Here is a 12178-nt window from a genome sequence, read left to right on the forward strand (position 1 = left end):
AAAAGCAGCAAAGCTGAACAGCCGGGCTCAGCTTCAATAGGGTGCAATTGCCTGAATGGGGAAAACGAAACAGCAGAGCAGCGGGCTTCTGTGCGCACTGAAGGCAATTGCAAGCATGCAGCAGCTGCTCCTTGCCAAGCACAGGCAGCTGCCTATGTTCTTCTTTCTTGACAAACTCACTGCTGCCCTTCTTTTCAGCAGCTGCCATCGTGTTCTCTGCATCTGGGAGCCTCAGGGGACCAGCAGGATTTTCCCAGGAGGGATGCATCAGGACTACGTCAAAACCCAGGCAAGTTGTCCTGGAAGGCCTTCCATCCGCATGCCAAGAGTGAATTCAGCAGGCAGGAGAGTGGCAGCCACCGTCCTCCAGCAGTCTGCCAGCTTCGAACACAAGCCTGCTTCTTTGCGGCTTTGTTCTTCGCCTCTTGCAAGCTACCACGATCTCTGGCTGCTGGAATCGAAGAAGCAGCTACTTCGCGCCCAGATGACTGGAGCGGCAGCGGTGCCCTCCGGAGCGCTGCTTCTGCCGAAAGACGCCGGGAACCGGCATCTCCCTTTGGCCAGCTCCGGAGCGCCGTCTTCTGCCCCTCAAGTCTTCCGCATTCTAGCGAAAAGCTTTTCCCTGCATTTCGCAAGGAGAAAGCCTACCAGCACTGCTCACGTTCCCCGATCTTGCCAAGAAATAGGATTTGCTGCACATGTCAAGGACACTACACTTTCCTGGGCAAGCTGCAAACTGCAGGCAGATGGCCGTGCTCTCTGCCCACTCCTACCCAGCTCTTCATAGTAGCGGGCATATTCTAGCCTGGCGAAGGCAAAAAACCTCGTGAGCTTTCACGCTGCATTAGTGTAAGAGCCCGTCTGAAGCCCATCATTTTCTATTCTGCCTTCCGATTGCCACGAGAAAGAATCCCTTCCCCCACTGCTGTTCCGGCTTAAAACAGGACACAGCGCAGGTGCAACCACTGAACCGTCACGCTAGCTGTTCCGAAAAAGGCCTGGCAAGAACTTGGCAATGAGTTGGCAAGGACTTGGCAAAGACCTGACATGGACCCAGCACAGGACAGCCGGATGCGCGGCCTGCTTCTAATCTCCCTTCTTAAGCCAAATGGACTTTTGGGGTTACCCCCGGTGGCCTTCATTGAATACCCCTCATCTGCCTCATTACCACTGTAACAAACAAAGAATGAGAACCCTCCTCCCAAGGACTGAGACTGAGACCCCTACTACAGGGAGGAGGGGAAACTGGTGGTCTGACCACTAATGACATGACCTGTTTCCCTTCAGTAATTTTAATGGACTTATTCTTCATTGTATTCATCTTGCTTTGGTGGTTTCTGTGGACTCACCTGTTCCCTCGTGGCGATTACAATGGACTTTCATTGTTACACTTGTTCCCCCCTCTTTCCTCTGTGGACTATAACTGGACCCCCGAGTCGACCAGAACTTCGGAGACTCCGCCAACACGACAGATGGATCCCCATCGTCCGGACCACTGAGGATCTCGCCTGTGTTGGTAGCTATTCCCATACCCCTCTTCATTCTCTCTCTCTCTATCCTTCTATCTCCTTTCTAATCCCCCACTATCACTTTTACTGTTTTGGCCCCTAATAAAGGTGCATTTGTTATGATTAACTGACAGTCCCTTGTTGTTTGCCTTTTTTGCACTTTTGGGATCGGTGAAAAGAACCATCATGACACCCCGCAATAAGCGGATTGTGACATTAAAATTGGCATCACGGAAAGGATTTCTGTCTAGACAGAAGGGTTGCAGCTGAAAAGGCACCCACACTGTCTTTGGAAATTCATAAAGGATCCCTTAGTGCAAAAGGCGGGACACTGTTGTTTTGTTGTTGTTGTGTGTATCTGGTCTGGGAAGGAAGGGACAACTTGAAGAAACTAAGCAGAGCCTCCCAGGCTCCCAGATTATTGTCCTTTCACCCACCCAGGGAAGCAAAGGGTGACACAGCGAGGGCTGTGTAGTTTTGTGGAACTTAAGTTTGTACCTCCCTGTTGTGGTTTTGGTCCCTTCACAAAATGAGTGACAATCTTAGCGTTGAAATTAAAGCTGAATTTTATGCACTACTAGCCAAACACAATGCCAAACCTTCTACGGAAGGAGAAAAAGGGGCACAGAGTAATTGGTTGAACTTAGAAAATGTTATTGATAGAGTGTGTTCATTACAACATGAAACAAAATTCAAACTGGGCAAAAATAAAACTATCTTATGCTCAGTTTTGGGAGCTTGTCTTATGGCAGCTATAGAAAATCACTTCAAGCGAAGAAGTGAGGAACATGCTATAATAGACTCCCTTCAAAATCTAGTTGAAATTTTGCAAAAACAATTATATGAAGCAAAAAATGTGATCTATGCAGTGCGAGCTGCCTTAACAGAGGAACATATTAACAAATCACATAATGCTGATTCCTCTACAGAGCTTGAGGAGAAGGAAACTCCTCACATTAAACAAATCTATCCTCATCAAGAACTTGAAGCAGCAAGTAATTGTGGGGAACATTGCTGCCATCACTTGAGACCCTTGATTAAAACAGAGTATAACTATCTCAGTGATGATGATCTCGAACCTCAAATCACAACCAAACACATACCACCACAAGTAAACACTGCCACCTAACTAGCTAAGCTTAAAAGGGAATATGGATATCTTCCACATGAATCAGAAACAGAATATGTTTTCCGGGTGTCCCTCACTGGTGGTCATCAAATTAAATTAACTGAACTGGAAGCCAGTGGGTACTGGGGACATGGTGTTTTCTTAACAACAGGAGATAAACATGACACATGGTTCCTGATACAGCGTGCAGCTTTTTGGGCTGGGGGAATGAGCCCCTTGGAAAGGGGAGATCCCATAGCTATAATTAGTACCCCCGATCAACTCTTGGAAAATGTGCACAAAGCTGCTTGCCTGCAAATGACTCACAAAAAGAAATTAATTCCTGACTTTGAATCCCTGATGCAATTACCTGTGAAACCCGAGATAACGACCCCTTTAATTTGTGGGCTCCCAGAATCACTCAAACCTACAGCAATTCTCCTTCAAAAAACTATAGCAGCTGTATCTCCTGTAGAAAGACCAGATAGATTTCCTAGTAACCAGAACGACCCATTTGTTCCCCTTTATGACTTGTTGAGGAAAGGGGTGAAATGGGATTGGAGTCTTTCTCAGGAGTCAGCATTGCAATTGCTGATTTTTGAAGCAACAGCTCATCAAGCACTGGGCCCTATCCATCCTACAGATCCTTTCCAGGTGGAATGGGGATTTGCCTCCTCAGGGCTGTCAGTACACATATGGCAGCGGGGTCCTGAGGGTCTGACAAGACCTGTTGGTTTTTACTCCTGTGGTTCCAAAGATGCTGAGAAAAGATACACTACCTGGGAAAAAGGATTGTTTATAGTTATCTTAGCTCTCATAGAAGTAGGAAAAATTGCACGAAAACAACCAATTGTATTGAGAAGCCCCTTCAAGGTTATCAAGACAGTCACTAGTGGGACTCCCCCTCCTGACGGGGTGGCCCAGAGGGCCTTAGTGAGAAAGTGGTATGCTCAGGTTGAGCATTACTGTAACTTCTTCTCAATGACAGAAAGACCTGTAAAAACTTTAGCAATCCAAGAAACTGACAGCTTGGACAAACCTGCCTCTGTAATCAAAGTAACCCCTCCTTTCTGCCCCGAACACTCAGCAAACTCTTGGTTTACTGATGCTTCTGCTAAAGGGAAAGGAAAAGTATGGAAATATAGGGCAGAAGCCCTCCACTTTTCCTCTGGTGAGCAAATTATTACAGAGGGAGAAGGTAGTGTACACGTTGGGGAGCTGATAGCTGTCTGGAGTATTTTTCAACGAGAAGCGCAGAATTCCTCTTTGGTCTGCATCTACACTGACTCCTATGCTCTGTACCAAATGATCCTAATAATCCAGCTCATTACCCTGGCCAACCTGTTCTGGTGGACCTCTCTTACTATAGGACTAGTAGCACTTGTGCTAAAACCCCCTCTGAAGAAATATGCATGGGAAGCCTCTGGTGCTCTAGGGAAAGAGCATTGGACAAATACATGCTGGATAATTCCATCATTCTAACTTTTCTGCCTCTCAGCGGCAGAATTCTGTTGTGTTTACTTTTTCAGAAGAATTCCGAGGGACATGAAGACCACCTAATCCATGATAAAACTGGTAATACTTTTCTGCATCCTACCACAACCCCATGGTCAGAAACCAGCTGAGTGGCCGTGGTCTGAAATAATTGTGGTAGCATGCAGAAAAGGTGAAAGGATCTCTTTAAGCACAAAAAGGTTTGTACGCACCCAAGCATACAGGATTGTTGGCACAATTTCACATTAACACAAACTGTAGAAGTAGTTTGGTTTTGGTTCAAAAATACTGAAGCACTTTTTTTTTTTTTTTTTTTTTTTTTTTTAAAGTTTAAAGTATTGATTTAAATACTGGGGAGGACTTGATGTTAGTGATGTGATACCTACCACCCAACCACTGGTTACACATAGCCCGACAATTTTTGAAACTGGACCATATATAATCAGAAAAACTGGCCAACAACAGATATTATTTAATCCGGCATGGTCTCTTAAACAAGTTAAATTGCTGATGCAAAACAATATCTCAGAAATACAACCAGCTTGTTCACCCTTTTTGCAAACCTCTTTTCAGGGCTGGACAACCTGGCTGCGACAGTGGAACCCTCCTAAAAAACGGGTGCCAAGAGACGTAACTGGTGTTGTGGGAACAGGATTGGGAATCAATTCAGAGGTATTAATGAATAAATTGGCTTCTACGACTAAAGATTTAACCAAAATACAACAACCACTGTAATCGTCCTTATCGGCCTTGAGAACACATCAATGGTTGCTATCAAACATTCTACCAAATTGGGAAAAGATAAATGTGAATGATAGCAAATTGATAATTGATGCACTTAATGCCACACAAAGCAACGTTTCCTTAGCTCTTAGCTGTATCCAGGCTCAATTATGGATGCAGTCAGTTGCTGCGTCAATTATAAGAGAAGGTGAAGAAGGCACTTTTCCTACTGAAATTAGGAAAATAGTCTGGGACAGTGCCACTGACTTTGAAAGAGATTTCCAATCCTGGTGGAATTTAGTGAATTTTACCTATGACTCTAACACAAACACAGCCACAGCATTTGTGTTGACCATAAGAAATGCTTCGGTGCATTTGATATTCCCTATCATTGCACTAGGATTAAATCATGACGGAGCCACTTTCTATCCTTCTGAACATAGAGAATGGGCCTGTCAAATTAATGACAAATGGCAAACTGTCAATTTAGAGTCCTGTACTATCCGAGAACAACTAGGGTTTATCTGTGAAGGTAATGCAATTATAGCTCAAGATATCTGTTTAGACACAGAACAAAATATCTGTCATTTTGATATTCATCCTAACGAGACTTCTGAAACAGTCATTGTATATACAGGCAATGGGTGTGCCTGCTTCAGAACCGCTTGTGATACTGTGTTTATAGAAAGTACAGTAGTAGATACTAAAAATCATTCAAATTTTTGTGCTTGCAACTTTACTAAAATTGCAGGATGTGATTTTTCTTTTGTAGCTCCAGTTACCTTACATGAACTTTTAGAATCCAATCTCACGTTGATTCACAAGCTACTGCCTACTCCCATTGGGATGAACCTTACTTTGGTAAAGCAACTATTACTTCATCAAGATCTAATAGAGATCCTAGGAAAAATCAAGGAGAATGGACAGAAAACTCTGGTAACTGTTCATCATGATGTGCAAGAAATACATTGTGTTGTAGAAAGGGTGAAAAGTGATGCCGAGCACAAGTGGTGGGATACCCTTTTCGGGTGGTCACCCACTGCCACCGGTATCCTGAACAAATTGTGTCATCCCATTGTTGTTCTTCTGATTTTAGTTATGATTGGTTTTGTTTTATCAGTAATCTTGCTTATTGTAAATTGGAGAATGATGAAACAATTAACAAAATTAACATCTATAATTAATGCACACCACTTGGCCGACATCCTTTACACTATAGATGTTCCCAGGACTGTAGACACAAGAAGATTATAAGGTTAGAAGATATGTTTTACATAATTTTCTTTTATGATTTGTTCTAATCACTGTTTTAATTATTTTTGTTTATTGATTGTAAAATTGTGCTGAGTAATATTGATTATACTAAGTCTATTACTTTATTGTTTAATACTGATTACACTGGTTTACTATTTGATCAATTTATTGTTTAATTGAATAATATTGATTATTATCTAAACAATTCATTGTTTACTGGTTTATTTGTATTTCTGCTTATTATTTAATTACTAATATGTTGTGATTGTTTTAGTTTTTCTGTTTTCTCTTTCCTTTCCTTTTTCTCTTCCCTTTTCCCTGGCATGTGCTGCCAACACTTGACGAGTCCTGAAGACTCCACAACGACCCCATGGGATCCTGATGATGAAGATCTTTCAAGGGCAATCGTCAGTCACGGGGTGGTGTAAGAGTCCATCTGAAGCCCCTCATTTTCCATTCTGCCTTCTGATTGCCACGAGAAAGAATCCCTTCCCCCACTGCAGTTCCGGCTTAGAACAGGACACAGCGCAGGTGCAACCACTGAACCGTCACGCTAGCTGTTCCGAACAAGGCCTGGCAAGAACTTGGCAATGAGTTGGCAAGGACTTGGCAAAGACCTGACATGGACCCAGCACAGGACAGCCGGATGCGCGGCCTGCTTCTAATCTCCCTTCTTAAGCCAAATGAATTTTTGGGGTGACTCCCGTGGGCCTTCATTGAATACCCCTCATCTGCCTCATTACCACTGTAACAAACAAAGAATGAGAACCCTCCTCCCAAGGACTGAGACTGAGACCCCTACTACAGGGAGGAGGGGAAACTGGTGGTCTGACCACTAATGACATGACCTGTTTCCCTTCAGTAATTTTAATGGACTTATTCTTCATTGTATTCATCTTGCTTTGGTGGTTTCTGTGGACTCACCTGTTCCCTCGTGGCGATTACAATGGACTTTCATTGTTACACTTGTTCCCCCCTCTTTCCTCTGTGGACTATAACTGGACCCCCGAGTCGACCAGAACTTCGGAGACTCCGCCAACACGACAGATGGATCCCCATCGTCCGGACCACTGAGGATCTCGCCTGTGTTGGTAGCTATTCCCATATCCCTCTTCATTTTCTCTCTCTATCCTTCTATCTCCTTTCTAATCCCCCACTATCACTTTTACTGTTTTGGCCCCTAATAAAGGTGCATTTGTTATGATTAACTGACAGTCCCTTGTTGTTTGCCTTTTTTGCACTTTTGGGATCGGTGAAAAGAACCATCACGACACCCCGCAAAAAGCAGATTGTGACAATTAGGAGAGCTGAGATGCTGAAAAGCAGCAGCGCTGAACAGCCGGCCTCAGCTTCAATACGGTGCAATTGCCTGAATGGGAAAAACAAAACAGCAGAGTAGCGGGCTTCTGTGCACAGTGAAGGCAATTACAAGCATCCAGCAGCTGCTCCTTGCCAAGCACAGGCAGCTGCCTATGTTCTTCTTTCTGGACAAACTCACTCCTGCCATTCTTTTCAGCAGCTGCCATCGTGTTCTCTGCATCTGGGAGCCTCAGGGGACGAGCAGGATTTTCCCAGGAGGGATGCGTCAGGACTACGTCAAAACCCAGGCAAGTTGTCCTGGAATGCCTTCCATCCGTATGCCAAGAGTGAATTCAGCAGGCAGGAGAGTGGCAGCCAGCGTCCTCCAGCAGTCTGCCAGCTTCGCACACAAGCCTGCTTCTTTGCGGCTTCGTTCTTCGCCTCTTGCAAGCTACCGCGATCTCTGGCTGCCTGAGGCGAAGAAGCGGCTACTTTGCCCCCAGATGACTGGAGCGGCAGCAGTGCGCACTGGATATCCGCTTCTGCTGAAAGACGCCGGCAACCGGCGCTTCCCTTCGGCCAGCTCCGGAGTGCCGTCTTCTGCCTCTCTAGTCGCCTACGTCTTAGCGAAAAGCTTTTCCGCTGCATTTCGCAAGGAGAAAGCCTACCAGCACTGCTCACGTTCCCCGATCTTGCCAAAAAACTGGATTTGCTGCGCATGTCAAGGACACTGCACTTTCCTGGGCAAGCTGCAAACTGCTGGCAGATATCCATGCTCTCTGCCCACTCCTGCCCATCTCTTCGCAGTAGCGGGAACATTCCAGCCTGGCGAAGGCAAAAAACCTCGAGAGCTTTCACGCAGCTTTAGGAGAGCTGAGATGCTGAAAAGCAGCAAAGCTGAACAGCTGGGCTCAGCTTCAATACAGTGCAATTGCCTGAATGGGAAAAACGAAACAGCAGAGCAGCGGGCTTCTGTGCGCACTGAAGGCAATTGCAAGCATGCAGCAGCTGCTCCTTGCCAAGCACAGGCAGCTGCCTATGTTCTTCTTTCTTGACAAACTCACTGCTGCCCTTCTTTTCAGCAGCTGCCATCGTGTTCTCTGCATCTGGGAGCCTCAGGGGACGAGCGGGATTTTCCCAGGAGGGATGCGTCAGGACTACGTCAAAACCCAGGCAAGTTCTCCTGGAAGGCCTTCCATCCGCATGCCAAGAGTGAATTCAGCAGGCAGGAGAGTGGCAGCCACCGTCCTCCAGCAGTCTGCCAGCTTCGCACACAAGCCTGCTTCTTTGCGGCTTTGTTCTTCGCCTTTTGCAAGCTACCGTGATCTCTGGCTGCCAGAGGCAAAGAAACAGCTACTTCGCATACAGATGACTGGAGCGGCAGCGGTGCGCTCCGGAGATCCGCTTCTGCCGAAAGGCGCCGGGAACCAGCGCTTCCCTTCAGCCAGCTCCGGAACACCGTCTTCTGCCTCTCAAGTCATCCGCATCCTAGCGAAACACTTTTCCGCTGCATTTCGCAAGGAGAAAGCCTACCAGAACTGCTCACGTACCACGATCTTGCCAAGAAATTGGATTTGCTGCGCATGTCAAGGACACTGCACTTTCTTGGGAACCTGCAAACTGCTGGCAGATGGCCTTCCTGGAATCTTGCGGAATATCTCTGCTTGTCCCTGCTTCTTTTTGTTTTCTCACTGTTTGAGATCTTTCCCTGTGTTCCTTCGCACACTCTGAGCAAGCAATTTCTTATTTGCTTTCCTATCTGGTTTTACCGATCTTTCTCTGAATGTTATCGTTTTGACCTAAGTCATGTGTAGTTATATCATTGTGACAGCAAGAGTGCTAAATTCAGAAAACTTCTCTCTTTTGGGGCTTGTATTCCCTGAAGAGATAAAAGATGTGTCTTCAAATCTTCCTAGGTGAAGCATAGCTTGTGAATATCTTTTAAAAAAATCTCTGTGCAGGTTGTTTGCACACATTTAATGCTATAGTCATTGCTTTGGCAAATTTGACAGAGTGCAGCATTGTGTGTTTTGCAGTTTCTAGGCAGGGGTTTCTAGGCCTTGAGGGTGGGCTTTGTCTCACCTAACTTGTACATCTGAAATTCATCTAGCTATCCTAAATAGTCAATAGAAATACACATACCTGCACAGAACAGGAGGTGAGATTCATCTTCCCATGTGTCTTTCAAAGGGGTAGCTATGTGTGAAAGAGATTCTAGTCAGAATTGTGCTCAGTACAGTCCATGAAGTTGAGAGAGTTGATCATTTGATTCTGTAGTGTATCGCCCCAGAAGCTGAAGGGCTCTCCCTGCTCCAGTGCCTACCAGTCTTCTCAATTCTTCCAATCCTTGAGTTGAATGCCAGCAGAAAAAAGTTTTCTCCAGGTGATCTTTACCAAAAGAATCAATGTTAGGTGGAGTAAATAAATTCCTTTTCTGTCCATTTAATAGACAGGGATCCTAAAGATGAAATTCATTTGCTTAGGTGAGAGAAATCATACTCTTTGTCGATGCCATCAATTGCCCAGTATTGAAAGCAGAAAGAAGCAAAAAAGCAAGCCAAGAAATGCGCAATGCAGTCAGCAGAACTTCATGCAAAGCAGAGAAAAAGAATTCGCTTGCTATGTAAGATGAATCTGAGATCTACATCTAGAGTCCTTAATGATGTTTTTCATTCTCATTTAAAACATGAAGGAGGATAAAATGATGATATAAACATCTCATGGCTTTTAGTTAGAGTATTTCTTTAGAGACATGTACCCTGTGAAAACAAGTTTAGCCACCTATTAGCTTCCCATCAGCAATTTTTGCATTTTTAATAACAATCTATCATTTAATACTTCGTGGATCATTTTGGTTTTTTTTTTTTTTTTTTCTAATATTTGCATAAGCTTTTTGTTTTTTTGGGTTTTTTTTTGGAACATTGGGAAAAATTTTCAGAAATGGTTCGATTGGCTGCTCTGTCATTTAATATTAGAAAGCATTTATGCTGTAGTTTCTAGAAGAAAAATGCACTAAATCAAAGAGTTTTCCCATTATACTTCTCCACTATTTTTCCCACCATCGAGCAAAGACAATTTTCTATTCTTTCCAGAATCACAGAACACACTCATAATTTATCAAACAGAGCTTCTCATCAGACTTCTAAGAGCAACATGCTCCTATGTTTATTTCTGCCATCTTGCTTGAAGGGCGCTTACCCCACTACTAGAATCTAGACTTGGGGAAAAAACCAAACAAAACAAAACAAAACAAAAACTTTAAAAAAAAAGCATCTCCTCATCTACCATCTAGTTGTTTTTCCTGGTGAATTAATTTGTTGCTCTGATATAGATTGTTACAGAGATTTAGGTTTCCAGTCTTCATCAGAAAAGTCGAAAGATTTAGGACAAAAAATTCCACATTGACAAAGCAACAGAAAGAATTCTGCTGGAAAGAAATAGTCCCAAGTATCTAGAAAGAAAGGTGTACAATTAGTTGGTTACATCTGAAGAGTTGTTTCATGTTGCATTCTAGGCATGAACTTCTAGAAAAACTGCTGTACATTTGATGTACTTCCCAAATCAAAACCTATCTCCTGATAGGGTTTATTAACATTAGAAGTAAGAAACAGATCTTGTGTTAGAAATAATAGCAAACCAAGGAAAAAAAAAACCCAAAAACAAAACCTAAAAGCTCAAACTCACAAACAAACTACCAAAGAAACAGTTTCTTCGGTTGCCACTTTTTTGCTTCTCTTCCACAATGCAAAGGTAGCTCTTGCCGGTTGAAGGAGTAGAAAGTATCCAAGTCTATTTGAAACCATATTGCTTCTGAAAATCTTTTGCCCTGAATATTGTTTCTAATATGACTTTTTCTTCTAAGTAAGTAGCAGCGCTCTCTTCTATGAGTTATAATTGAAAATATTATTTGTCATTATTTCTAAGGTTTTAAGCAACTTAAGATGGTTTGGTTCCAGGAATAAAAGACGCCTTTTCATTCACCAAGATAGCAAGTGCTTAGTGTACAGAAGTGTCTGTGTACAGTAGGAGCTTCCAGGAAACGCTTCACTAGGAAACAGCTATGAAGACTGAAGTGATGTTCCAGGAGTAAGAGAGAACAAAAAACCCCAAGGTCCTAGTGAGTTCTTTTCCTCAATCTCTGCGTCCTGCTGACAACAGATTCAGAAGACTCCTGGCTGCCAGAAATCTACTTGCTAAGAAATCACCCTGAGGTTTGGGGGTCATGCAAAGGGTATTCTCTTGTTGATCTACAGGTTCTTCCAGGGCCAAGGAAAGACACTCCTTTGCCAAGATGCTCAGATGTTTGCTGGCTGAAGAGGTGACAAGCTGAATTTTCACTCTAAACAGTGGTGTGTGTGGTCGCAGCAGTCTACAGCTCCAATTGTAGACTGCCACAGATGATGAGAGACTCTGCAGTCCCCTCTCAGTGAAAAAGATGCCATGAGACACCTGAAACTATTGGCTGCCTCCAGCACTGGCTTTCACAGGGATCTCCATTTTTAAATGTAAATCAGTGTTTCTTAGCACCTTTTAATAAAGGTGAAGCTGCCACAGGCCCCTCTCTTGGGTGCTCTAAGGGAAGGCTGGGCTCCACCTGGGACTGTGCCAGGCTTAGAGCATGGTATCATAGCAAGAAGGCATCCAAGTAGGAGCCTATATAAAATAACTATTTTTGAAAATCATCTTTTTATTATAGTGTTGCTCTTTGGAGGCTGTGGCCATGAGGGTTTGAGGAAGGTCTGTAGATGGCTTGGGTGGCCTTGGGGGATGGTAACAGCCATCATCTACTCTG

This window comes from Vidua macroura, chromosome 2 (genome assembly GCF_024509145.1).
Source record: "Vidua macroura isolate BioBank_ID:100142 chromosome 2, ASM2450914v1, whole genome shotgun sequence".
NCBI classification, from domain to species: Eukaryota; Metazoa; Chordata; class Aves; order Passeriformes; family Viduidae; genus Vidua; species Vidua macroura.